The sequence below is a fragment of the Camelus dromedarius genome, chromosome 20, assembly GCF_036321535.1.
Source record: "Camelus dromedarius isolate mCamDro1 chromosome 20, mCamDro1.pat, whole genome shotgun sequence".
In the NCBI taxonomy this organism is placed as follows: domain Eukaryota; kingdom Metazoa; phylum Chordata; class Mammalia; order Artiodactyla; family Camelidae; genus Camelus; species Camelus dromedarius.
Window position 1 is genome coordinate 35009024 of NC_087455.1, and position 26899 is coordinate 35035922.

Consider the following 26899-nt stretch of genomic DNA (forward strand, 5'->3'; position numbering starts at 1 on the left):
CAGATCCATCCATGTTGCTGCAAATGACATTATTGCATTCTTTTTTATGGCTGGGTAGTATTCCATTGTATGTGATATATATGTATACCACATCTTCTTTATCCATTCACCTGTGGGTGGACATTTAGGTTGCTTCCATGTCTTGGTTTTGTAAATAGTGCTGCTATGAACATTGGGGTGCATGTACCTTTTCAAATTAGAGTTCCCTCCATATATAATGCCCAGGAGTGGATTGCTGAATCATATGGCAACTTTGTTTTTAGTTTTTTAAGGAACTTCCATACTGTTTTCCATAGTTGCTGTACCAGTTTACATTCCCACCAACAATGTAGGATGGTTCCTTATATTAACTAATTTTTGATGGATTTTTAATCTATTATAAATTTTCTCATCACTCACTAATGCTTAAAGCTACCTTTATAGGCACTCCAGTTTAAAAATTTTGTTTGTGTTTTGATGCCTCAAACTCCAGTGCGTAAGAACATTTGGCTCTTGTGCAACAGCAGATCATTTCTTTTTTTAATGAGAAACTGTGTCAACAGGACAACTAATTCAACCATCTTGATTGAATTAATGAGTCAATTTAGTTTTTACAACACTGTTAAAAATGATTATTTGATCAAGAACATTTGCCATTTTATTCAAGTTTGTCAAATAATTTGAGTGTGTGGACATAGTCTTATACCTGCACAAATTAGTTTAAAAATCGGTAGCAAAGAAATAGGATCCAATGCAAAAAGAGTTTCAAGGGAGCGCCGCTTTGGAGTCTAGCGACGTGTCTAGCTCCAAAGCTCCACGTGCTGCTTAAAAACTGGTGAGAGAAATTTAAATTATTTTATTAAACAGCTGTGCCTGGTGTAGTGCGTGAAGACAACACTGATTTATAGAAGGCAAATCAGGGGCTGCGGTTACCGTAGGTCCCTTAGGTACTTGGGACTGCTTCTGGTATTTGGAAACCATTAGTCAGGCTGACCTTTTGATATTTCCTTATTTTTAATGATTTCTTCATGGTTCTATGTATAACCTATCAATTTTACCTTCTACATATTTCTTGAATCTATTTATAGCATCTCCCAGCTCAAGAACTTGATCTCTCTCTTGGATTTTCGTGGACAAGCCTAACGTGTACCTACTCCCACCCTCATGCCCTTCCCCTCTACCCCCATCCCCAAGCCTGTCTCTGCGCACTGCAGCCAGAGTGGCCCCTCAAGACCAAATCCACCCATGTTGGCCCCCTTTGCCGAGCCTCTATCCCAGGGAGAGCGGAGGGCAAGGCTCTTCCACAGCAGACAAGACTCTGCGCTCCCACGCTCTGCTCAGCCTCCTTAGCTGCCCATCTCTCCGCACAGTCCATGCTCTAATAATGTTTTCCTGCTGGGGGTTTTCTGCACACACCCTGGTGTTTCATGCTTCTCTTCATGCCCTTCTTTCTACCTGCAGTGGTTGCCCTTCCATTCTATACAGTAGGTCCTTGTTGTTTATCTATTTTATATATAGTAGTGTGTGTTTGCAAATCCCAAACTCCTAATTTATCTCTGCCCCCTCCCCCCGCCATTTCCTCTTTGTAACCATAAGTTTGTTTTCCATGTCTGCGAGTCTGCTTCCAGTTTGTAAATAAGTTCATTTGGATTTATTTTGAAAGACAGTTCAGCTGTCATCTTTTTTGGAAAGCATTTCTTTGACAACAGATTAGATGAAGGGACCCTCCTCTGTGCTCTCTTAAGACTCCTTGCCTACCTCCATCATTCCACTCATTTTATCATTTTTTGAAACAATTTGGTACCTGTCCCCCACTGGGGTGGAAATTCCTCGATGGTGGGAGCATGTTTTAATCATCTCTCTATTCCCAGTGTTCAGCAGGTAGTAGGTACCTTATAAAGGTTTGCTGGCCTGAAGTGATTTTTGTTGAATAAATGACTAAATTTCTTGGTTAACGGGTCACTTCTGCTTTTTTGGTGCCTTCTTTCTAAACGTGTTCATCTCAGTATTGTCACTCTAATTTACAACCAGTGTTTTTCTAGAAATGTATGGGGGCAAAACACTTTTTCATAATATCTTTGGGAATGGATCAAGCCTGATCTTAGGATGAAAAATGTAAAGCTTCTCAAACACTATGCTATATTAACTCTTCGTATGTTTGCATTATTTGTTGATCAGACATTTTTGAAACTGAAAGTTAGATTTAAAATATTAAGTATTGTTATTGCTACCGTCTTCTTTCATCAGGTACTTATTATATGTCAGCTTCTGTTAAAGCCTCTTCACAATATGCTTATTATACTTAGATATCCTAACAACAAATGCAGCAGAAATTATCGTTCCCATTTTACATCCTGGGAGACTGGGTCTCAGAGAGGTTAAGTAAGTAGCCCAAAGTCACACAGCTGTAAGTTGTACAGCTAGGAGTCAGACCTGGAGGAGTTAGCTCCAAAGTCTATGTCTTTTTCACTTAGTCTCAATGGCTCTTGGAAAGGCACTTTCTGGAAGAATGAGCCACAAAGTTGGTAAATTATGGTAATAAGAAGGTAGAGAGCAGGCAGCAGTCAGACCCCACGTGGAGGGGGTAAGCATTGAAGTAATAGATCATGACCAAAGTTGAGCTGATGTCCCTGTGGGGAGAAAGGCAGGCCTCTCCCATCTGTGCTGAGGACGTGGAAAGGGAGGAGAGGGTCTGGCAAAGACATAGCGTGTCCAAGCTCCCATTTTCGAGTGACGTCCTTGGTAGGAAATGCTTTGGCACTTACTATTAATCACATGAACTAGAAGAACTGTGAATGAAGGACTCCTTCCCCTGCTCCGAAGTTCCCTTCTTTCTTCCTCTTAGATTTTAGAAAGAAATGAAAAAGAGGAACAAGAAATTAATGTGCAAAGAGAAAAGTATGTGTAAATTGGTAAAGAAATAAAGTGATAGGGTTAAGAAATAAATATAACAGAACTGGGATTGGTCACCAGCTAGTTTTCTATGCAAACATCAGACCCTCAGAGAAATTTCTTTCTTTCTTTTGGGAGCTGAAATTATATGTGCCACAGATTATTTTTCAAGAAAATCCATTTGGCTTGATTTTAACTTCAATATTTATAAGACCTGCAATCATCATTCTTTTTCACACTTTATGATTCTTTTGAGGTCCAGTTGGCTCAGCATTTGACCAAATTATTGAAACAGAAATGGAAAGACCTGGATTTCTTCCAAATGGTGAAAACATAGCTTCATAATTTTGTTACTGTGTAGAGGTGACAGAATGCTCCTTTATAATTTTGTCTGCAAACTGAGCATGGGCATTCAGTTTCAAAGTGAACATCATTTGTGAAAGGTGTTACATCACTTGCTTCTAGAATTTTCACAATAGATCAGTTTCTTCTCTCTTCTTGGTATTAGTGAAAACTTTCTGGTAGGTGAGCTTCTTCACAATAAGAAGGCAGATTTGAATTAACAATCTTTGAAATTGAAAAAATGGCCAGTGTATTGATAAATTATGTGATAGGAGGTTGTGCAGAAACCATTGGCATTGCACGTGGATTAAAATTTAAAATAAGACTTAATTTTCATATATAGGTTTGCATAATATTCATTCTTATACATTAGACTCAATCATGTGGCTTTGCTTTTAGCTACGTATCTGTAAAAAATAGTACATTTAAAAATAGTTTACCTTAAAATGAGACAAAATTTTAAAAAATTCGATGCAGAGGGAAATTGAACAATGGGGAGAATGAACTTCCTTTGACCTGGGATAAATGAAAAAGTGATTTCAACCAAAAATAACGTTTTCTCCCTGCAGAGCAGGAGGGTAATATATGGAGATACCTTTGCAGCATCCAGACGTGTGCTTCCAGGATGCTGCCAGATGTTATATGTGCTCCAGGAGACCTCACAGGATTGGGTAGGAAGCATGGAATTTGCATCCTGAGCCACACGCGAGGAGGACCGTGGGCGGATAAAGAAACATTACTGCCTAACCCCGGGCACCGAGGGCTTCCGGGGGAGGGGCTCAGGCGCACCCAGGAGCCTGCCCTGATTTACCCCCGTCAAACAGAGGGCAAGGTTGGTTGAAGTGGGGAGAACCTGATCCCAGTCTTACTCCTAATCCCTTTCCTCGTCCTCTTCCCCTGAGATGTGGGAGGAAAGGGTACGTAAGGAAACTTCACATTATGCAGCGTTCGCTTCACTTTAGATTCCAGGCCATAATGACGTGACTGCAGTGGTTGGACCTACCTTTTGTGCATGTTCTCTGTGTTAGCCTTTGTTACAAATGGCAAGGGGGAGGGTAGATAGCTCAGTGGTAGAGCAGACGATTAGCATGCACAAGGTCCTGGGTTCGGTCCCCAGTACCTCCATTAAAAAAATATAGTGTTACAAATGGGCTGATTTGTTCATTTATTTCCTCATTTCTTGTTTCCTTCCTTCATTTAGCTATCAGGCATTAATTGCATTATCATTTTGCTAAAAGGTGAAATAAGGCAGGGGCACAGTTCACAAAGAACCTGTGAATGGGTGTTAATACCAACTGCTCATGGAATTCAGTCCAGTGGGGGTATGGTCATTACATTAGTAAATTGAATACATAACTTGACCACTGCACATCATGAGGGCTGCTGTAAAAGGAATGAACAGGAGGGTACAATGACAGAAAACATTACTGGGGAGAAAACTACTTAGATAGGGTGGTGAGGGACAGCTTCTGTGAAGAGGGAACTTGGAGGCTCAAACTGAAGATGAAGAAGCACCAGCCCTGTGAAGAGCAGGAATAGCACGTGCAAAGGCCCTGAGGTTTGCACTCCTTGAGGTGAAAAGGAGCTTGGTATTTTCAAGGCACCAAAGGAAAAGTATTTTCTTCCACAACTGCCACTTTTGTGAGTAAGGGAGAGAGTGACATGAACTGGAGGAAGGTAGGTATAGGCCAGGTCATGCAGTCTTTTAAGGCAAACGAGGAAATTAAAATTTTTTTAGTGGAATTCAGAGCCATCAAAAGGGCTTAGGCAGGGGAGAATTACAAACTTGTTTATGTTTCATTAAGAATGCTGGGGCCACCTGTGACAAACAGGTGGCGGTGGGCAGGAGAGGAAACAAGGAAAGCTGTAAAGAGGCTTCTGTGCTAGTCTGGGTGAAAGGGGAGCGGCTGGCATCCGCTGGTGACAGGTGAGCGGACGGGGGTGGGGCAGGTGGACAGGTAGGGTCCTCAGGGCTGCCTGTGGGAGATCGTCCCCGTGGCTCTGGGAACACAAGTTTGAAAATCACTAATCCCTATGGTGGAAAAAGGAGTTTGGCTGACCTTTTCAGACATGTCAAAATGACTTAACTAAACCAACCAGATTCCCTTGCGGTTGGACCTACGCTTACACTACAGCTAAGACTCTAGTTTGTTGTAGTTGAAAGTTACAAGACAGCTTTTGATGGTGTAAATATGTTTGTTGAGGTCTAAAAACACTGTTTACCACACATGGTTTCTTCCCAATGTTCTTTGCGGGGAAGCATTTCTAAATCCTTGGCTTTCAGTCTTAAGATTGAAATCTCGTGATTGAAAGTCAGGATCGAGGGGGCAGCGTCAACAAGGGATGATCAGGAGGAAGAAAGAGCAAAGATGAATTGAGCCAGTGATTTAATGGCACACACACACCAAATCAGACTAAGTCACGCTGCTGTGCTCAGTCTCAGTTTTTTAAAACGATACCCCTTCTTTCAGTGAACAGCGTTTGGAAGGTTAAGACAATGGTTTTGTGCTTCGCACGCCTTAGGCGGGCTGTGCTCCTGTATTTAATTTTGCAGCAGTAACACATGCCCTGATGGAGCTCCGGCTTGATTATTGTAATTCCCTTTTAGTAGGACTTCCTGCAGGGCACCGCTGTCACTCGCTGCTCACGCGGGGGCAGCAGCACATCTGCCAGCTGATTTGAGACGGGCAATCCTGTTACCCCGGCCTGGGTGACTTCATTGGCGTGGGCCACTGAGGACTCCGGCAATGCTTCTTTGTTTCTCGCTCTCTTTCACTCTTTTTTTTTTTTTTTAAAGGATGAAAATTACATTCCTCTGTCTCCACGCCTATCTATTTTCACAATCATTTATCTTCTCTTGGGGAGAATTGTGTGACATTTTACCGACACTCAAGTCACATGTCATTTTAGGCTAAAGGTATCCATGCTGTTTGTAACATGAATGACAAGGAAAAAAAAAAAACCTATGGGGTACGATTATGAGGCACTGTTTTAATAGATTTTATTTCTACTGAATCAGAGAGGCGTATGTCCCATGGAAGGATGAAGAGCTACTTCTGTTCTATTCTGTTCTATTCATTCCATTCTATTCCGTTTCATTCCCTTCCAATCCATTCTTCTACTCACCAGTCCCGAAGCCTGGCAGCCCCTGGAAGAGAGAGCCAATTGCTGCTGACTTTGCAGCTTTGTCTGCGGTTGGTGATGTAGCTTTTGACCCACATGGTTAGTAAATGCTGGAAAAGCTGTTGGTGCACAGGTCAAGTTGGGAATCATGACACTGCGGGCTTCTCTGGACTGCCAGGTGCCTCTGTTTATTGTCCGATGAGCATCCTAGCTTAAGGTTGTTCAGAATGGTGGGGAATTGGACCGTCAGTTTGTGTGCACAGCTCTGGGCTCCTGCCCGGAGGGGAAATGAAAACAAGGCACACAGGTAGGGAACATGCACCCTGCATTTGAGGCCAGATGGGCGTTGGTCTTCCTTCCTTCCTTCCTTCCTTCCTTCCTTCCTTCCTTCCTTCCTTCCTTCCTTCCTTCCTTCCTTCCTTCCTTCCTTCCTTCCAACAAGTAGTCAAAGCAGATGGACACACAGACATTCTTTTCTAATTGGTGTAAAGACCAATTAGGGATTATGTGGCTATAGTAAATGAATCAAGTTCCACGAGAAAGCCATTCACTTTAATACTGTTTTGTCTTTTAAAATGTAGAGTACTGTATCTGAAGACTGATTTTCTACAAATACAGCACGTAAGAGATGAAAGCATACTTCATCAGAGTGAGGGCTAAGAAAAGCCAAAGAAGAAGGGATCTAACCAACAGGCATTTTAATAGCTGGATGGCCCCACTGAGATCACAGAGCGGTCTGTAGAAAGCAGTCGGATGGCTATAATTAGTCCTGTATGCAAATGGTTAAAGCAAGGAAGTCTTCTTATATACAGCAGGGAAAGCCATCCTTGCTGTGAAATATCGCTTGTGCTGAAGCAAAGTGTCAGTCTCAGGCTGGTGACTGGAGAACCTAATTTTTGTAACACTTCTCAACCAAGGAGTACTGAGGCTCTTGAGATAGTGTGAATGTTCATGGCTGCCCTTGGCTTTACACACTTGCAATGGTATATTGTTGGGCTCTGTTAAATGATAGAATTGGTTACTGGCTTTCAGTTTAAACTTGGAATCTCTAAGCCAAGAGTGGGACCTTTTTTCTATTGTCTATTATAAAATAAAAAAGGTTTTCAGGGAAGCCACCTCCTCTGTCAGAACCTAAGGGGCAGGGAGCCCATCAGAGCCTAAGGTATTGTGTCTTGTGGATGAAGGGTAGGTAACAATAGGATGCTACTTTACAGCATTTTAAAAAACACTTAGTGTAACAGGGAAGAACAAATCTGACCCCATATTAGATCTGTCTCTTTAGCTCTAACCCTGTGCTCTGTTTCCTGTGCTTGGTCATGCTGGTTATGCATCTTTTGTAAAAGAATGTTGCCTATAGCCTGAAATACACAGGGTAGCCATTCTCAAGGCTCTGACCTTTAAGGTTATAACACTTTCCCATCATATAGAGGTAAAAAGTTGCAGAACAGAGAATAACATAACAAAGGATTTCAACACCAAGAAGTTTGCAGCAACCAACCACATCCCCTCCCCTTTTTAATATAAAAGGAGCCTGAATTCTGACTTGGGGAAGAAGGTTCCCTGGGACATTAGTTCCTCATCTTCTCAGTCTGCTGGCTTTCCAAATAAAGTCATTATTCCTTGCCCCAATACCTTGTCTCCCAATTTATTGGCCTGTTGTGCCAATTGGTGAGCAGAACAAGTTTGGACTCAGTAACAATAGGTGTAATTCCCTATGATTTATACATGGAAGTAACAAATTAAATATTTTGGGTGCATATCCTTGAATCAGTCACTTTGTGTGTTCTAATACGGGTGTGAAAAAAGAGTTGTGCTGTGTTCCAGCCTGTGGCTTCTGCAGGACGGGCCCATGGGGGAGTCTGACAGACACTGATGTATCTGAAGGAGACATTTTCTAAAGCCAATTGTGAAGGCAGAAGACAGAAAGCAAGTAATGGTAGGACTTGAGGAAAATGCTTTCTCTTTGTAATCTGGAAAGGAGGTGCCAGGGAAGATAGGGCGCAAGGCTTGGAAAGAAGGATGGGGAGCCAAGAGGCAGCCAGAATGAGTTTTCAAATTGTTTGGTTAACATGCTCCCCACTTTTTTTCATAAGAACACTTCTGAGGATCCCTGAGGGGACCCCCTGAAGGGAATTTATGTGTGTCACATTAAAATATGCCTATAAAATCATCTTCCAACTTGTGGTATCCTAGGTGGGTCAAATCCACAAGACTTTTCAAGTGATCGGTTTAACCTCATAGAAACAGAGACTCATAGGGAATTTGGGTTTTGAGATTTAATGAGTATTTTAATAAATGTGTGTGGTTAACTTTATTTCTTTCAGAAGTTATAAAAAGTGTGTATGTGTGTATTTTCTTTTAGGGAAATGGCCAAAAACTTTATTGAACAAAAGAGTACAAGATGGTTCCTACCTTCCTGTGACCAAGGGCACCTCACTTCACTTCTCCGATGCTCAGCTACTTTGTTCATAAAACGAGAGAACTGATGGAAGTTCTTGGATTTGTTTAGTTACTTATAACAGACATGATGCTGCTTGTGTGTAAATACTTTTTTTAATGTACATGGACTGCTGCTTATCTTTTTCACTGACCACTGTGAGGTGGACGCTTACCTGGAGGAGCGGAGTAGGAGTGTGGAGCAGGGACGGGGGTGCTGCTGACACAGGAGAGGGCGTGTTGCATGGACTGACGGTGGTGTACCATGTGCTGAGCGGTGCACCCGTGGCCCCCAAATTAAAGCAAAAAAGAGGGAGCTGGACATGCAGGCAGTTCCTAATCTGTTTCATCTCATCAGCTAGCAATATTTCAAAAACAATGTTTGGGGATTGACACATCATATTTTGTAAGGACATTAGAAAATCGAGTATGATGTATGACCTTCATTTTATCAATAAATGACATTCACATCTGTAAGATAAAGGAAGCGTATATTATCAGAAAAAAAAAAAAAAGCCCAGTTCTTTAAATTTGACAAATTTATCTTTCAGAAAACTCATGCTGGGGTCTTTCTTTTTCTCATTTTCCCTTGGACTGGTAAAAAATGCCACCTTAATGGTTGCAGGTCCTAGGACTGGCATTTAGAAACCAGTGAGTCCTTTCTAGAATTCATTCTAAAATTCCTGTTTGTGTTTTCTGGGAGAGAGAACTATGAGATGAGTGCTTTCCTAGGCTTGTCTAAAATCCTGGAGTCTAGTGTTTAGCGGTGCTCGGGGTTCAGGGACTGGAAGGGAAGAGCAGCTCTTTGTCTGCCGCCTTCTTGGGGGACCGGCAAGCTGCTCTGTGTTGGGGGCGGGGGTGCAGGAGCACACATGCCTGTGGAAACAGTGGGGAGCGCTGAGATAGAACCTCTGTCCCCCTGCTGGGATGATCATCTTTAGATGGGGTTTTACAATTAGAATGGTATGAATAACATAAATAAGCTGATGGTGATTTACCTTGCTTTTTTATTTCATTTCCTGGAGTTTTATGACATGAGTTCTGTGAACATCTCCATGCTCAGTCCGCGGGTAGTCCACCCATCTAAAATTATTTGTTGATTGTCTCAGAAAATAATTTTTCCCCAAGGAAGTCCAGCACTAGCATCGCCCTGATTTGATTGTTAAACAATTCTGCGTATTTTTCTGCAGCCTTTTGGCCACATGCAGCCGCGCCAAGGGTGCTCCTAGCACTGCAGTGGTGCTGCCCTGCCACGAAGTCTGCACGTGCTGGGACAGCCCACTTTCTGCGGACTCAGTTTCCCTTGTGTGTTGGGAGGATGATAACGAGACGGTCATCTCCTGGAGGCAGAGATAAGAGCATCCTTTGCCTTGTCATGACTCCCTGATGTAACTGGGTCACCATCAACGTGTGTTTAGACCGGGAGCTTCCTGCTACCTGAAGCCACAATTTCTCCTTGCAAAGTTGCAAGGCGCATAGGAGCAAATAATCCGCGTCTCTTAAGAGGAAACAAGAAGGCGCCTTGGATTACTTCTGTTAGTGTGAGGAGGTTCTCTGAGCGTTGGCTTTTTTCTGATTAGCCTGTCTGGCAGGCAGGAGGCCAAACTGAGCCTTGGCCCAGAGGCACACCGCGGTGGGGAGTGGGTGAGTAAGGGACCTGGCCCCCCCTTGTTTAGAGTCACACAGGGACTTGCAAAGACATCCCTCTGATGTTTACACAGGGTTGCTCTTTCCCTGAAAGACGGATGCTAAATTCATTCATCTCTAACGGAATGTTGTTTGTAACTGAACCTACTGTCTTTTTATCTTTTCAGTTCTTCTAATGAAGTAGCTTTGAAAACTAGCCTCTCTGTTTTGTGAAGACAGGGCCCTTTAAGGGGGAGAAACAAAGGAAGGGGGCTGTATTAGGTTGAAAAGGTAGCAGCCTGGGAAGCCACGTGTGCGGGACTGCCTCGGCGGGACTTCCGGTCCTGCTCCCCTTCCTGCGAACGCAACGCGCAGGCGCGGCCTCGCGGAGCCGGAACTCCGCCCGTGAACCGCCTTCGTCTTCCGGTTCTGCGGGTCTCAGTCAATGAAACTAGGCTTTCAACGCTCCACAGTGAAAATTTTAACTTATTAAAAAAATTGATCAATGCTCTTGACTTACCACATTCAGTCCTAGGTGAAGAAGGATTTTCCCTTAACTTCTCTTCAGAATGACTTAACCCAGGCCCCAGAGCTTCCTGCGTGGCCCTCCGCGCTTGCTTCCTTGAACTCAGCCTCTCAGCCCTTCCGGGCCGTTCTGTGTGCTTGTTCTGGGGCTCGTCTTTCCTCCACCCCACCCGCATCCTCGCCTTCCTAGTCTTAACCAGTGCGCGGTGCCTGGAGTCTCAGCCCCGCTGCTGGAGCGTCTCCCGGACTCATCCGCTCCACGTGCATCTGTTGAGCACCGACATGCGTCAGGCGTGGTGCGGCGACCTGGACTGAGGAAAGAGATACAGGCCTCCCTTTGAGGAGCTTCGGCTCTTGCTGTGGAGGGATTCATTAAGTGCAGGGGAAGTTCCGGACTCAGGCAAGGCATTGCAAAGGCGGGGACCTTGGAACGCTGGTGTGGAGGGAGTGGAAGTCATCGGACAAAAGGGAGTCCCAAGGCAAAGGAAGTGTGTGAAGAGAGATGAAAGGGCAGTGACCTGAGAGGCGGCGTGAATTCAGAAGTCAGCTCCGGATGACTGGAGGGTGGGTGTTGGCCAGTGTGGCTGCAAGTGAGACTTGGCAGGCAGGGAGGCGGCACGGGCTGCAGCCTGGCCCCTCTCTGTGTCCGCTCTCCCCAGTACAGCCTGAGCTCTGACCGGGCTCTTCTTGTACCTTTTCCCGCCCGGACCCTCACTCATGTGTCCTCCTCGCTTGGGACATAGCATTTCCCCAGATCTTTCTATATTTTAATAAAGTGCAATTATTGTGCCACGTGCTCTACGGAGACTTCCTGGTCTTCTTGGGCCCTCTTTACAGATTCTTCTGTTTCTAAACTTTTTTTTTTTTTTGTGGTCAACGTCAGTAACATAAAATTAACCATTTTAACCATTTTTAAGTGTACAGTGTAGCATTTAGTACATTCACATTGTTGTGCAACCATCACCACCACTCATCTCCAGAACTTTTTCATCTTTCCCCAGTTGAAACTCTCTACCCCTTGAACACTGACTCCCTATACCCCATCCCTTCAGCCCCTGGAAGCCAACATGTTGCTTTCTGTCTCCATAAATTTGACCACTCTAGGTGCCTCATGCAAGTGAAATCATACAGTATTTGCCCTTTTGTGACTGACTTCTTTCATGTAGCATAATGTGTTCGAGTTTCACCCATGCTGTAGCCTGTGTCAGACCTTTCTTCCTTTTTAAGACTGAGTCTTACTCCATTGTACATATGTACCATCTTTTGTTTATCTGTTCGTCCATCACTGGACACTTGAGTTCCTTCCAACTTTTGGCTGTTGTGAATAACGCTGCTGTTAACATGGGTGTATAATGTTTGAGTCTCTTCTGTGTTCACTTCTTTGGGAGTGTTTCTCTACTTTAAAAAATTATTTTAGTCTATGTTACACAATTTGGTATGAAATAATTTTTTTTTGGTCTTGTTTGTTACTGATCTTATTTTATAGTCCTTTCAATACCTACTAAATGGTATGGAATGGGCACTTTGTGTATGGAAACAACCAGAGCCACTCACATTTATCGAGCACTTCGGAAGTACCAGGCACTCTTCTGCATATTTTACATGTGCTGACACATTTAATCCTCAGAATAACTTCAGGAGAAGAACACCCATAATCCCCATTTTACAGACTGAAGAAATGGAGGTGCCAAGCAGTTATGTAACTTACCCCAGGGCAGATAGCAAGTAAGAGGTACATGTTACTGACTCTCACAGCAACTCAGAAAGTAGACAGTATCATCTTCATTTATTCAGATGAGAAAATTATTGTTCTGAGAATTTAAGTGTCATACCTAATACCACACAATTAAGAAGCAGCAGAGGTCAATTTACAAGCCTGGTTTACTTGACTCCGGTTCCCATGCTCTTTCCACTGCAGTGTTTTTATTTTATTTTATTTTACTTTATTTTATTTTATTCTATTTTATTATTTATCTTATTTTAAAACCAGATTGCATATTCTCGAGTGAAGAAAACACCCTGATTACTGCACATTTCTAAGTATGTAGTCAGTGATCACTAAATATTTGATTTCTCATCATTAGGTTAATGAGTAGATGAATGCACAGGATTTAAGACAAGGACATAGTAATTTTGAGTGGAGACTGGAGGAATTTGCAGACAGGGGAAAGGGAACAAATCATTTAAAACTATACTTTTAACAAAGAAATTAGATATCAATAACCATTGTTTTCCTGAATCTGTAAGTGGGTTACGTGGTATGCAATGTTCCGCATGCTGCATTCCACGGGAAAAAAAGAAGTCACTGATGATTCACAGAGTTACACTGCTCTCGTGAATTATTAACATTTGCTAGTGAGGTGAGAAGCCCCAAACTCCCTGCAGGCTGCTGTTTGTGTGAAGAGGGGAGAGCTTGGGGGAAGCCAGGCTGGGAGGGGGCGGCTGCCACGGAGAGTCAGGAGAGGATGGATGGCCCCAGTGGGAGGAGGGCACGCGTGAATTGAGAAGTAGGATCCATCCATTATATAAAAATAAACAATAAGCAACTTTGGAATCGTGGTGCTGTATTTCCTTCTGGGATTCGAATGACTACACAAACCACTTGAGCTTCGTTTTTATGGTTTATGAAGCTCAAGGGAATTATATGCTCATAATTTATAGTTGCTGGTTCCACGTAGTGTTTATGGCTCCGTATGTTCCGTGTGATGATACCGTGTTCATGCCTGTACACAGGGTTTAATTAATGACCTAGAGATTATCCTTGGCCTGGCTTATTGATGTCTCTGTGTTGGAAAACATGCTCACATGCTGAAAAGTAAGAGCAGTTCAGGGCCAAGAGCAGTAGCCCTGGAATCTGGAGTGAAATTTCACACCAGTCCATGGCTACACCAGCCGCAGCTTCAGTCTCTGGAATTCTGCATGTGTTGGCCACTGTTCCAGCTCATCCTCTAAGCTTCTACAATAAGTGAAGCAATTAAATGTTAAATTAGATTCTGAGTCCCTTTGAATCAGTTCTTTCCTATATTTTTTTTTGGAGAGTGCAATGGACGTAAAAGTTACGGTTAATTTTTTAAGTTACTCTTTCTCTGAGAAGCAGTGAAGCTTCTCCATTTCCTGCAGTTGGAGAGGATGGTTTTCCTGCAGTGGACTGGTGCAGAGATGTCTGTTGAGCCCCATGTGTAAAGAGAAGAGGGAAGGTCAGGGGTGCAGATTGCAATTTTATTAACTCTTTTGTAGCATAGTTCTGCTAAAACTAGGTTTCAGAGTGTTAAAGTGACTTCGTTAGATTGAGTTCAGTGGTTTTCAAGCTTTAAAAAACTCACATATAGATTCCTTCTTTAAAGAAAGGCATGTGTAGAAGGCAACAGATAAAACAATGAGTAGCTGCCCTGGTCCCTCTGGCAGGTGAGAGGCAGTGTGTGCGGCGGTTAAAAGTAGGAACTGTGGCATTAGATGGCTTGGGTTTAGGTCCCAAGTTGTCCCACTTACTTAGAAGGGCAAGTTCCTTAATCTCTTTGTGCCTCAGTTTCTCCATCTATTAAATGGATAAGAAGAATAAAACTTGTCTTGGGAGTGTTGTCAGGATTATAGAAAGAAGTCGATACAAATGAAGCGCTTAGACAGTGCCTTACAGGGGGTCCGTTCTGTCAGCCCCTGCCATGACTGTTTCACCTACTCAAGGCTCAGTGAAGCAGCCTGGAAACCTGAGTTTCTCAAATGTGTTTTGAATCCTTATCATGTTCCAGGCACAGTCTAAGTGCTGGGGGATGGTGGTGAACAAAACAGAGTCTGTATGTATGTGTGTAACTGAATCAATCTGCTGTACACCTGAAACTAACATTGTAAATTGACTACACGTCAATAGAAAATAAGAATTAAAAACAAAACAAAACAAAACAGAGTCTCTTACACTCTGGTGGTCTAGCCCAGGGGTTGGCAGACTTTTTCTGTAAAGGGCCAGCTACGTACATGTTTTCAGCTCTGCAGACGTGTCGGCTCTGTCATCACTGCTCAGCCCGGCACTTGAGCAGCCATAGGCAGCACGTAAATGCATGGGCATGCCTGTGTTCTAATAAAGCTTTATTTACAAAAACAGGAAGTGGGGTGGATGTGGCCTGAGGGCAGAGTCTTGCCTCTCTCTGGTCTGACCAAGCCTCTCCTTTTCTCTAACCAAGACAGTTGAGGCTGAGTTCACATAGTTGCGACCAAATCAAAACTAGAATCATGTTGCAGACATCCCGTGCAGTGTTCTTCCATCCCGCCCTGCTGTCTGGCGCGCTGGCTCTGTGAGGGCCCAGCCTTCCGCCCTCCTGCGTTCTGTCCACCCGCACACTGGGCTGCACACTAGTGAAGAAGGGGGTGACCAGGGGTCGTACCAGCAGATCCTGTGATTTGCTTGCTTTTGTATCTGTCTTTAGACAGGTGTATTCACTCATTCAACAAATATTTATAAGGTGCTTATTGTGCTCTAGGTACTGTTCTAAGACACAGTGGCTAGTGGTCCGCAAAGGAGACGTATCCCTGCCCTCTTGGAGCATCCGTTCTGGAGGGCAGGAGGGAGACGGTAAACAAGACACAGTACCCCAAACAAATAAGTAAATTATCAAATGATCAGGAGGATCGGGAGGGTGGGGGTAGGTTGTAAGTTCCCCGGAGTTGGTCAGACCAGGTGAAATTTGAGGAAAGCCTGGAGGGGGACCGGGACTTCAGCAGAGTGAAACTGGGGTCAGAGCCTTTCCGGGGGAGAGAAAAAGCCTGGATCCCTTCAAGGGTGTTGGAAGAATGGCACGTAGGCCAGTGCAATGGGAAGGGAGGGTACGAAGGGCATAAGAGAAGTGGAGGCAGGGCGGAGCAGAGATCCCGCAGCCTCTGTGAGCCGGGCAGCAGCAGGGTGGGGGCATTGCAGCCTTCTGAGCAGAGGAGTGCTGTGCTCCCGGAGGGCGGGCTCCCTCTGGCTGCTCTGGAGAATGGAGCGCAGAAGCAGACAGCTTAGGTCTGCTGCATCCGTCCAGATGAGACGTGATGTTGACTCAGGCCACAGAAATAGTGACAGACAGAGGGGGCCAGAGGAGGTCAGATTCTGAGTACATATCTTAAATGTAGCATTGACAGGCACTTCGAACAGATTGACGGTGGAATATAAAGAATGAGAGGAATTAAAGATGACCTTCTGCTTACAGTATTCATAGGATTCCTGGGCTGATGACACAGTCCAGGAACCTTCCTTTATGTCTGGGAGAACTGAGGTACAGAGAGGAGGGCCTTTCCCCGGGTCCCAGCTGCAGGGCGGGCAGTCCTGTCTCCCTTTTCTATTCACCTTCACTTGTCTTCTTGTGTTTATCTTCGTCCTTCTCCCCTGGTGCCACAGAGTCCGGTGTCCCTCCTCCATCCTTTCCCTGTCATTCTGTTTGTACTTACCCCTATCATGAAATGTCTCTCTCTGTTTACTGGTTCCCCCTGTAGAGTAGCTCTTTGACGTGCTGGTGCCTGACACACAGTAGGTACATAGTTAATGTCTGTTGTATTGGTACCCCAAAAGGGGGAAGGACAAAGCCTCCATTCTTGTCTTGCTCAAAGGAGAATTCAGACGGGAGATGAAAGCATTGTGTAGTGAAAGATTTTAAAGGTTTCCTTTAGCAAAGGGAAGCACACCTCCAAGACTGGAAGGTGGGCTGATCCAAGGGCGGAGCGCAGGGCTCTTTGTCCCTCCTCTTACATCCTCACTCACAGGGGGTTTCTTGATTGATTGACAGCTCTCACCCTGGAGCGTTAAGTCAGGCTTGTCCCCTTTTGCGCATGTCCTTACCCAGGACGCACACAGAAAAGCCCACAGTAGGGGCTTAAACCGCCATGCTAATTACATTACAATGAGCACTGGGTCATGTCCGGTTAGGTCCTTGTGGCCACCACGCAGTTGCGGCTGTTGGGTTCTAACCTGCTTCCTGCTGGCACTCATTTTAGAGGAGGTAAGGCCCCTTATGCTGCAGACGGGCATCCCGGCATCTTCTGGACCATTCTCCGTTTCCTCCACCTTATCTGCCCGGTGCCCCTTCTTATCTAACTCCCTAACAGTATGAAGAAATAAACAGATTCTTTCAAATAGTCTCTGCCGAATTTCCAGCTGTTCATAAGTCTCGTAGTTGTCCCTTTATAGCTTTTGTTCTTTCACCAACTTTCCCTTCAGTTTTCTTTCTTTCCTTTTTCCTTCCTTCTTTTCTTTCTTTCTTTTTCTCTCGTGGAATCTTTACTTGGATCTGCTTCATATTTTCTATTTTAAGAGTCTCCCTAGAGCCTGTCACATTGAGACGAAAAGCCCTTTGATTTTCATTTTAAATCACGTCCGTTAAACATAACACATCAGGTAGTAGGGCATTTGATATTTTAAATCTCTCTTTTTACTTTCTTCTGGTCTCTCGGGGGGCATTCAAGCTCAGAGCGTCCTGAAATCCTGCCAGGAGTGTGGCACGGTTGCTGCCGTGTGTATAATACTTGAGGGTGCGAAGCGCAGCTGGGGACGCAGAGTTTACTCACGCCCAGAGTGCGGTGCATCTGTCTGCACCCGGTCCTCTCCTTTGCCGTTCCTCTTAGCTGAGCGTGTGCTATAAAAACCACCAGGTGTCGGCAGTCTAGGCAGCCAAGCCCCGACTAAACCTTCTCGGGATGAAGGTGCACCTGTTGGAAGCATCTTCCAGAACTGCTAGTCAGTGAAACTGCAAATTCACATAACCCTTTGCTTTTAGCTAAATCATTCCTGCAAGTTCTGCAGCCGCAAAAAAGACAAGATCATGGGTAAAATGCCTACGACTTACAGAGACTTGGAAGATATTTTTATTCTTTTGCATATTGTTTTTTGAGGGGTATGTGAGTCTTTTGATTGTTTTAAAGGGCTGGGAGCCAGCAATAGATTGTTGGTTGTCATATGTTGCCTTTATGACCTATTGATCATAGCCTCATTCTTTTGAGTTCAGTGATAAACTAATAGATAATATTTACAGCCTGGCACTGTGCTGAGTGTCGTACGTGCATTCTTTATTCCTCGCAGCCCTAAGGTCGGTGCGATTATTCTTCCCGTTTTACATTTGAGGAATGAAGTTAAGTGACTGACCCCGTGATGGTATCTGTGGAGCTTAAGAAATACTTGTTTTCACCAAATGATATTTGCCTATCTGCAGGCTCTGTGGTAGCGTGCTGGTTTGTGATCACTTTTTTCTACTACATTTTTTAAATTATGATCCTTTTGGGGATACAGAGTATATGTTAAGCCTTGAAGTTAATTTGTGTTTCATTTGGTGTATTCTATTTTATAAAAATTTGCAGTATTTATATACTACTATAGCATTTACAGAATGCTTTTTACAAATAATATCTCCCTTAATTTCCCCTAATTCTAGTGTTCTGTGGACACTTATTCTTTTCTTATCAGAGTCATATTGATTATCTTCAATGTAGAGAAAAGCTCCCCTGGCCCTCCTTCCCCTTTTTAATCCCCCCAGCTCCCACCTCTCCTCACATCTGTTGCTTCACAGTATTCAGAATAATTTCATATCTCTTACCCTACTTAATCCTCAAACCAGTTGTCTGAAATAGATGTTGTTTTCCCCATTTTTCTGTTGAAGAAATTGAGTTCTAGAGAAGTGACCTGACTGTCAGAGAGACAAGGCAGAAGGGAAATCAGAGATTCAAAGTCTGGGAAGGACTTGACCCACCCCTGCTGGCTTTGAAGACGAAAGGCCACAAGCCTGGAAGATGCCAACCTAGAAGCTGAGAATAGCCGCTGGCCAGCAGCTGGCAAGGAGACGGGGCCCTCAGTCCTGCAACCCCAGGGACCTGAATCCTCCCCTCGTGCCTCCAGAGAGGAACGCAGCCCTGCAGACACCTTGAATTCAAGCTCGTGAGACACTCAGAGCTCCCTGAGCCATGCTGTGCCTGGTTTTCTGACTCACGGCGATCAGGAGACAATAAACACGTTGTTTTAAGTTGCTAGATTTGTGGTAATCAGTTACAGTGACAAGAGAATACAGATACGTCACAGAAGCTGTTTGGTGGTGACTCAGGGGATCCCCAGTTCTGTACCATTTCTACTGGCTGCCCAGGACAGCACCCAGAACCGTGGTCTCTAAAAGTGGGAGGGCCTTCCGCCCCAGTGTGCACCAGATGATCTAGTTAGGTAAAGAAAAAAAAATCTCAAATTTTAAATTTATAGTTTTGTGTGGGGTTTTTAATGTAATTAATATGTTAGCATAGCGGCATATTTATAATGCGTATATTGTGTTGTCTGCTCAACTGTTTTTCACTGATACAGCTGCACGATCAAACAGGCGTGTTGAACAGTGACCTAGTGGATGGGGGAGCAGAGTGTCGAGTCAGTATGCTCTAGTGGAAAGCTCACTGTATTTGGAGTCGGAGCGATCAATTTTATTTCCACCTCTGATGGAAATGAGCCCAGTGGCTTTGGCTAAGCCACCTCGCACCTGTGGCTCACATTTCCCCGTGGAACCTGAGGGAGATTCCTTGAGCTTCCTTGAGAATATAGTGATGCCACATTGACGTCCAAATCAGTAACTACCATCTCTGAACCATGTCTTTGTACTGATTGAGGAAAAAAGAAACTTAGACAAAAAGAAAAAAAAAAGAAAAACAGGTTTTACCGAGTTGGCTGGTTGTTTGGACAAACTAATTACTGTGTTTGAGTTGACTTAATACAGTTAGCTACTTTTTAGACAGGTCTTTTTCTTTAAAAAAATTGTTTTTCCCCCTTAACAGAGGCACAGGGGATTGAACCCAGGACCTTGTGCACATCAGGCATGCACTCTGCCACTGAGCAACCCCCACCCCGACCCTGGACAGGTAGCTTTCTGATTCACTTTTTAAATCTTCCAATCTATAATCTGGTACTTTGCACCAGATTAATAATAAGATTCTTCTGGAATCAATGGATGGACTCAATTAGGTAAAATACACATGTTAAGTTAAAAAGAAGCATTAACAACATAAATTAGAGTGATAGCTCTTATTTATCACCAGGGCCCGGGTTGCCTGACCACTTCCGTTACATCACAGGGTCTCAAGAAGCCTGGCAGTAAAACTGATGCCTCTAGGGATCCAACAAGACAGTCAGAATAATGCAGCTGTGTGTATGAGGTATGTAGCATGTGCCAGGTGTAATTCTAGTGCTTTCTATGTGTTAACTCACTTAATGTTCACTATAGCAATATTGGCTTTGTACCAATATTACTCCTTTATTACAAGTGAGTAAAGCAGGGCATAGAGAGGTTGACTAACCTGCCACTGGCCACACCACTGGCATTTGGCAGGGCAGGGATGGCTTCAGAAACCATCCCCACTAGGCTCTGCTGCTTCTCTAGGGTAGGGGGTGGTGAGGCACTCCCCTTTAGGGGGACCCTGTTCCTTACTTCTTTAAGCATCGGTATTTCTTAAACTCCTAACCCATCAGGAGAAATGAGGCCCACTTCCCTTCCCCAAGGACTCAGAGCATGGGCCCAGAATGGGAGAGCCCAGAGTGGGGTGTCCAGTATTGCTGTGGGTTGGAGTAGCGGGGAGATCACAACACAAAGAGCTCTCTGGCCTCAGGAAAATTAATTAAGCCAAAGGTTTGTCATATGTCAGCATGGAGCTGAGGCAGTTGTGAGGATGAGATGAAAAGATGTGTGTGTTGCACAATGTTTCATGTGTGAAGCACAGCAGGTGCTTAATGCATCTTTGTTGAACTGCCCTGAACCCCTGGTCTGAGTGGAGCCCAGGAGATGTTAGTTAACACACAGGAAAGAGGATATGTCCTGTTGCCCGTGGCACAGCTTTGCCTACACAGAGCTCAAGTGCACCATGTCCCAAGCCTACCCCGTGATCCCCTTTCCTCCATCCTGACCTGCCCGTCTTCCATGTTCTGACCTCTCTTCATGACTTCAGCATCCCCCCAGCATCCTAGCTTGGAAACCTCGCCCATATCCTGCAACTTCAGACCTTTACTGAGTCTACCTCTCTCAAGTCAGTAGGGTTCATCTTCCTCTTTGCTTCCTTCTGGCTGAGGGTTTAGCTCAGGCCCTCGTCAGCAGGCTTGGATTATAGGTGCAGCCTTTTAACCCATCTCCCCCTCTCCAAGTCTCCACACAACCACTGGCTATCTGTCCAACACACAAGCCAACATATTGCTTTCTTTAAAAAATTGAACAAAAAAAAATACCTTTATGTAAACTATTAATGGATATGTTTTAAAATTGAATATGTTTTTTAAAAAATGTTTTAAAATACAATGTTTTTCAAAATGAAATCATGAATATAGAGTTGTATTTACACAGTAAACTAATCAGGAGTCATTTTCACCTTTGTAGTTGTCTTAGCGAGGCCGTCTGTGATCTGGTCCTTCTCACGCTCACATCCTGTCCAGGAACAAGACGTGCTCTCTCTGGAGTATGTGAGTGTGATGGTGGTGCCTGGATGGGTGCACCAGCAGCTGGGTGAGTGGGCTGCCGACACTGGGGTTGCCTGGAATAACTAGTCAGAGAGAGAGTGTGGCTAGCCACAGTCCTCTCCAGGGCCACTGAGTTTTCCTTCCCTTGCACTTTCCACCTCTTAAACACTTCAGTTGCCATCAAGTATATCTAAGTATATCTAAGTAACCCAAGTATATCTAAGAAGAACAAAAACAAGCCTTTGAGAATTTGCAAAAACCTGGGAAGGGCTCTGGAGACAATCTCCATGTCCAGAATTGGGAAGATACCGTGTATATAAACTTTGGTTTCTAAATACACAATTTGTAGGCCTGAGATCTTTTTGGCCACTAAGCTCTAATTAAATGCATTTACAAGGAATGTATTCATATTACCTTTGTGACCTCTAAACCACAGATGCCATGATCTTCATTACTATTTTATCTACCACCAAAAAAATGCATTTAAATGTTCATTTATTATTATTTTTTTCATTAGGAGAATCTAATCTTGTTATTCCCTGCTAATTTCTTCCCATTGCTTGGGCAAAAGACCAAAACTTTACTTATTTGTTAAATTTAAAACTTTCCCATAATATTAATTGTGTGTTATTTATTGTTCTAAGTAAGAACTTTACAAATCATAATTCGTTAAAACTCTTTGAGGTAGGTATTATTATCATCATCCCCATTTTGCATATGATTAAAATGAGGCCCAAGAGGGTTAAATAATTGTCCGCTGTAACACAGCTATAAGCCTTCGTGATTTGTCTCCTGCCTGTCTCCCTGACCTCATCTCATTGTTCCCTCTCACTCTTTCTGGTCATCTTTGTGTGATGCGCATATAATGGACCCAGAATACATTCTCTGTTCTTCATTCAGTTAATTCCCAGTGATAGAAATATTATATTATGAATGTACTTGAAAGTAGCAGAACTCTAATAGCTACAATTCCCTTGGTAGTGGGAACTGATGAACCTCAATCCAAAGGTCTAGCATGGTTTTTGTTTACCTCCCTCACATTTCTGCTTCCCTGAGTCGTCCTCATCTCTGCTGGGAGGACCCCATTCATCCTTCCATTCTCTTTCCCTCACTTGTGTTTAAAAGATCACTGTTCATCTGTGTGTGTTCTTTTCCCTGTCTCTGTTGGGAGGATCACCACTTATCTTTGTGTTCAGACTTCCGCATCTGTGTATGGAGGACCATCTTCCATCCTTGTGTTTTCTCTTTCCCATCTCTGTTGGGAGGACCCCCACATATGCAAGTGTTGAGGCTTACCACCCGGAGTCTTCTGTGACTTCTCTCTTGCTCCCTCACCCCACATCCCAGCCCTCAGTAGGTCCTGCCAGCTCTAGCTTCATAACCTGTCCCGAACATAACCACTTGTCTTCTCTTCCACCACTACCGGATCAATCTGCATCGCGGTGCCCTCTTGGGGCCTCTCACTTGGACACTCTGTGCTTCCTGGCTGTTCCCTCTCGAGCAGATCTGCCCAGATCTGCCCCTGGCTGCTCCTTCTTACTCGTCATGTCTTTGCTCAAACTTCATCTCCCCAGAAAGGCCTTTCTGTTTCTGTTGCTCTGTCTTCCCTAACCCTGTTGATTTTCCTTCATGGCACCTAGCTTTTTTCTTTCTTTCTTTTTTTTCACTACGTATCTATTTGCTTTTCTGTTCTCTATCTAGGATGTACAGGGATTCAGCACCTGGAAAAATACCTGGCACATATTAAAAGTTTGTTACATATTTAGAATAAATGGATGGATGGGTTATGGCAGAATTAAAAATGCGTATGGGAGTAGAGAGAGTTGGATATTTCCTGAAAGATTTCTGCCGAGAGCAGCGGGGAGCTGGAAAGCAATCAACCTGGGGGAGGTCCCCTCCCCTGGAGAGCGAGAGGGAATTTAACTGCTCGGGGAGTGAGGCGAGTCCGTGTGGAGGGAGCCCTCCCCATCAGTCTCTGTTTTATACACCTGTTGGCTGCCCGTGGGGCCCCCAGCTTGCTGGTTGGAGGCTTAGGGACGAGCATCTGACTGGCCATCACCGAGCAGAGCAGCTGTGCTGTTCCCCCTCCCCCTGTGCGTGGGGTCTCGCTGGAAACGGGCCTGCGGAAGCTCGGTGAGCGCGATGCTGTTCCCTCCCGGATGCTTGGGGAGCTACCCAGAACCTATCCGTCCACCTGGGAGTAAAGGTCCTGGAGGTGAAGCTTGGTAGTTTGGCTGAATAGCAGAGACTTTCTCAGCAAAACTCTCCGAGGAGCTTCTGCTCGGGCCTCCCAGGGTAGAGCAGTGATTTGTAGCAGTTTCAGTCCTCTTTGTATTCCAGTTTCATCTCTCCCTATTGATTTTGCCATTTGCGGCTTATAATGGCAATGAGGATGGCTGGTGCAGATGGAGCAGTTACCAGACGCCTGACCCCGTTCTGCAGCCGGGCACTCTTGGGGAATCAGCTGTGCGGGGGTTTGTTTCCTTAACTCTTCTCTGCATTTCACCAAGTCGGGGTCACCTGAAGGATGTCATCAATTTTGTGGACTGGTTCATATTATACAGCGTGAAAAGAGATGGAAGAATTAGGACCACCTCCAGCATAAAAGCTTAAAGGACGACATAAGTATATAAGTTGTGACCATTTATACTAATTTTATGAACACTTTTCTTTGCTAAAGCAAGATGGAGAATACACTGCATTTGAACAGCTTCCCTCTCTCCAGCTCCTAGGGGGCAATGAAGTGTTCATTTTGCTGCAGCTTGATCGTGATGCTGGCATCGTAAAGAAGGCTGGTATTTATTTTGCTTTAAGAACACTCAAGCTGTAAATGGGGATATATCGTGTATACAGAGGGCAGTCTGGAACACAGCTCTGACCCAAAGAAGTAAGTGGGAGAGGCCTTGAAGATACGAAGCAGGAGACTCATGTCCCTGCACAAAAGCCGGGCCCCTCAGAACTTCTTATTTTTGATTCCCACACAGCATTCAAGCGTCAACATTTTCAGGTGTCTTTTGTCCTCAGCCCAGAGCAGCTAAGCAGCAGCAAACTGGACGAGGGCAGAGGAGGTTGCAAGTCAAAATCATACTAATGGAAGAGAGAAGTGACAGCTGACAGCAAAGCTCAACTAGCAATGCTGGACTGCTGTAGACTAGCTCGGAATTGCTGGCTTTTGTCAGCGAGTCCAGGGCAGACCTAGTGGGGACTGCCTTCAGGCATGACGTGCAGGAAGGGGACATTGGAGGGAATGGCTCCAACTAAGATGATGTGAATCTCTGAATGTTGTTCATAAATTTGCCGAGTTCAAGAGTCCTGCCTGGGGAGGGAGCTGGAATAGGAAACTGGGCAGATGTGGCTTGGCTCAGCATAGATGCTGGAGGACCAATGGGTGGTTTCCAAGGTAGTTGGGCATGAGTGCTCAAGAGAAGAGCACTGAAGTCCAGGTAGGGGGTCAAGTTGACTCAGAAACTAAATTAGAAGAGTTTGGATTTTGGTGGCTGAGTTCCTTTTTTATAACCAGACTGGTACTTTTAAGATGTACACTCTAGGGAGGGACCATAATGATCTTAACGGAAGTGATATACAGAGTATATAATGCCTTTTTATCTAAATTCGGAAAGATATTAAGCTTTAGTTAAACAAAGGTTGACAGTGGCATTCGTGTGACACATAAATAAATAGACATATTTTGGGGGTGTACTCAAATCAAGAACAAGATGGAAAGTGTTTGAAAATGACTAGTCTACAGAATAATACCTCTCTGCTAAGCAGTCTGCAGGAATTCTTTCAATTTCCTGCCCCCACCTGCATCTGCACACTAACTTGTGTCCATATCCTTATTTCACTCCTTTTGTCACGAAAGAGCGATCTCTCGATGGAAGAGATGGCCGCCCTTCCTTCTTCCTGAAGGTGATTCCTCCTCCTCATCTAGGATCCTAGTTCCACCAGTTAACCTTGAATCTTTACTCCTTAAATCTGTTCTCTCTTTCTTACTCACATATCTAACATTTTTCTGCTCAACTTACGAACAGTCTCACACCTCTCCCATTGTTAGAGACTCTTCCCACCTCCGCACCCTGAGTCTGCTGTCCTTCCTCCCCAGCACACCTCATCCTTGCCAAGCTTTTGCAGGAGGAACCCATGCTGTCTGCATGTGCTCTCTCTCTCCCTTTGACTTTTCTCCCTCTGAAAACTCAGTTCTGCCCCACATGCCATGGAAGCTGCCCTGGCTCTTACGCTGTGGCTTTAATCACCAATAATTGCTTAATGCCAAACCCAATGTGCACTTTTACTGCTCATTGCTGTTAACTGCTCTTTGACATTTTGACCATTCCTTCTGTTTTGAGTGTCCTCTTTTAGTCCACCTCCACTTGTTAACATTTGTGACCCACCACTTTGGAAACCATTTCTTTCAGGTCAAAAGTGGTAAACATCATCTTTGGTCTAAGCTGGTTCTTCCACCTGTATTTTGCTTTCTTGATGAATGCCAACACTGTCTGCTCTGTCTCCTGAGACTGGGCTTCAGCTCCCTCTACTGATGAGCCGGTCAAAGACATTCTTCATTTCTATTAATGTGTTTATGACTTCTAGCATTTCCTTTTGGTTCTTTCTTTGAGTTTTCAACTCCTGGCTTATGTTGCCCGTCTTTTCTTGCATATTGCCTACCGACTTTTTTCATTAGAGCCCTTTAAATATTAATTATAGTTATTTTAAATTCCCCGTATAATTCCAACATCCGTGTCATATTTGAGTGTGTTCTAATGGTGGTGTTTCTCTCTACAGACTACTTTTTCTTGCCTTTTGTCACACCCTGTAGTTTGTTCTTGAAAGCTGGGCATGTTGTATTGGGAAACAGGAACTGAGAGAAATAGGTCTCACTTAATGGAAGGATTTATGTTAATCTGGCTTGGAGTTGGGCTGTGTTTAATCTTTACTTTAGTTGCAGGTGCCACAGGCTTCAGTTTCCTCTGGTCCTTGTTTTTGTTCTCTCTTTTGGCTTTGAGGCTTCAAAGAGAATTTGCATCCTGCACCTCCTTTAACTGCAATCAGGCATTATTACACTGGAGCCCGTTCGTGCAGTGGTAGGGTGTGGGGGAGGGGGGTGTTCTATAATCTGCTTAAGTCTCAGTCATAGGCTCGTAGGGAGCCTATGTCTCAAGGCTGTGGCTTCACAAGGGTTTCTGTCCCTCCCCCATTGGTAGTTTTTTGCCCCCTTGCCCCATTCCCAGGCTACAGTTTTCCCAATCTATTTCATTGAAGCCTGGCTCTTTGATGAACACAGGATTTTTTTCCCCCCTTAAGTGTAGCAGGAAGACTTGAGGAGGCTGAATGGGGACGGAATTACTTTCCCTGGGTGAGAAAAGATTCAAAATTATGCTCAAGTGAAGTCCTTTCCTCTGGAGAGCAGGCCTTTGTTATGGAGATGTCTCAGGGTGAGTTTCACAGGGTTACCCTTCTCTTCCCCCCGCCAGGGCCAGGAGGGGGAGAGGGTCTTTCTCAGATTCTCACTGTGAGAACCTGGTGAGGTTCCTGGAGGGAAAGCTCAGG

General features: G+C 44.4%; 1 long non-coding RNA gene across 1 annotated transcript in view; it reads left to right on the top strand.

Annotated features, from left to right (window-relative positions):
* LOC116148891 (uncharacterized) overlaps positions 1–26899 on the top strand; it is a 128443-nt gene that overhangs the window by 27642 nt on the left and 73902 nt on the right. The window lies entirely within an intron of this gene.